The sequence below is a fragment of the Chaetura pelagica genome, unplaced genomic scaffold (genome assembly GCF_000747805.2).
Source record: "Chaetura pelagica isolate M959 unplaced genomic scaffold, ChaPel_1.0 scaffold363, whole genome shotgun sequence".
In the NCBI taxonomy this organism is placed as follows: Eukaryota; Metazoa; Chordata; class Aves; order Apodiformes; family Apodidae; genus Chaetura; species Chaetura pelagica.
The window spans coordinates 1,115,228-1,117,035 of record NW_009952720.1 but is presented as its reverse complement, the minus strand read 5'-3'; positions in this window follow the sequence as shown (position 1 = coordinate 1,117,035).

The window sequence follows — 1,808 nt, the reverse complement described above, 5'->3', positions numbered from 1 at the left end:
TAGGGAAAGGAGAGAGAGAATAAGGAGTGAGACTTTCCAGATTGAAAACTGGACAGCTTTAATTAAACACTAATGATAAAAGAAAATATGTACCATTATATGCAAATATGTGCAAGACCTTATCACTTCTCGCCACCCCCAAGGGCTCCTGTGGCACTCTCCTTAGCTGTGACCAGTTCCAAAATGTCCTGGACCACTGCCAGAGATAGTGCCAGATCAAAAAAAGGACCTGGGTGTAGAGTTACAAGGCTCAGGAACTCATGGGCCCAGGGATCTCCCAAAGGAGATGGATAGATGGAGTCCTCTCTGGATGCCAGCCGTAAACAGAAGAGAAAAGGAAAAGGGAGGACTTGAATTTATACTAAGAATTATGTGCATATATGTATGGAATATCTCTGGGCAATTTTGCTGTCCTTCTGGTCCACTCTTCCCTATAGATACTACTCTTCTGCTCCTTTAGTATAGCAAATCTGACAAGTAGAGCCAAGTGTCCTTGGTGTCTTGGCAATATCTATAAGCACTGAGCATTATCAGTCCACTAGCTAGTACACTTACTGCTACTTTCAGTAAGTGTGCTGCTTAAAAGGGAGTTCACTGAGGATATTAAAAAAAAAAAAAAAAAAAAAAAAAAAAAAAAAAAAAAAAAAAAAAAAGGTTTTCCTCCAGAGCCTTAAAGATGGAGGTGGGGAGGGGAAAATTCCTGGAGAGAAATACATTTATTTTCCACTTCAGACTGGCCAGTCTGCAAATGCAGTATTTGTTGCAGCCTTAAAGTAGCTGAAGGTACTCCCAACTGTCTTTCTGAAGTCACAGCAAGCCAAGGGTAGTAAAAACAGGGCTGTTAGGATGCATGGTGCCAAACAAACCTGGGCTGCCCGGCAGAGGGGAGGCTGGAACCCTGAGTGAGATGAAAAAAAAGGCTTTCTTTGGCTCAGGAGGGAGCTGGTGGAAGGCAGAGGGGTGGAGGTGCTGCACAGCAGCTCACCTCCTCCACCACAAACTCCTACGACTTGAAGTCTTTCTACTCATAGCCCTGGGAGCAGATCTGGCTCTCCCAGTTTCTGACCTAGCCTTCAGACCTGCTTCATTCCCACCTCTGGGAACGCTTGGGGTAGGAGTCTGTCTTCCAGGTTGGTATGTGATGGGCTTTTCCTTCTCCAACACCCAGATTTTTAAAAGAAAGAGGGAGTAGTGTCTAGTCTTGAGCAACAGGTTGTGCCAGGTGCAGGTGAGGGAGGCCTGGGGTGGTGAGAAGCCACAGGAGGTGCCTTCAGGAGCTCTGAAGGCTTCCATGGTTTCACTTGTTCCAGGAGTACAGGAAGGCAGGGTGGGCAAGAGGAACCAAAACCATGATCAGAAGGAGCAAGTGGAGGAGAACAGGTGGAGAAAAGTGTTCTGGGCAGTGAGGGGGTGGGAAGGAACGGGATGTAGAGGCTGTAGGGATGGGCTGTGTGAGGGGAAGAGCTGGCACAGCCCTGCCGACCCCTTCTCTGAGAGAACATTTCTGTGCCTTCCCTGCTGAATTAAATCCACCCTGGGGCATTAATTCTTGCTAGGAATGCTTAAACCTTGGGGAAACACGAAGTTAACGCTGTTATTTGTGGGCAGGGATCTCCGGCTTCTCTTCTTGGGAGGGGGTAATTTTTTTAAAGGAGGAAATTGGAGGAAAATAAAGTCCCAACATGTGGCATAATTCGATTATAGAGCGAATTAATAGGTATAATAAAGTATAAAAGGACTCCGTGTCTAAATTCTGGGTGTCATTGTGTGTTGGTTTCGGAGTCTTTGCCCCAGAACCGCTCAGTGTG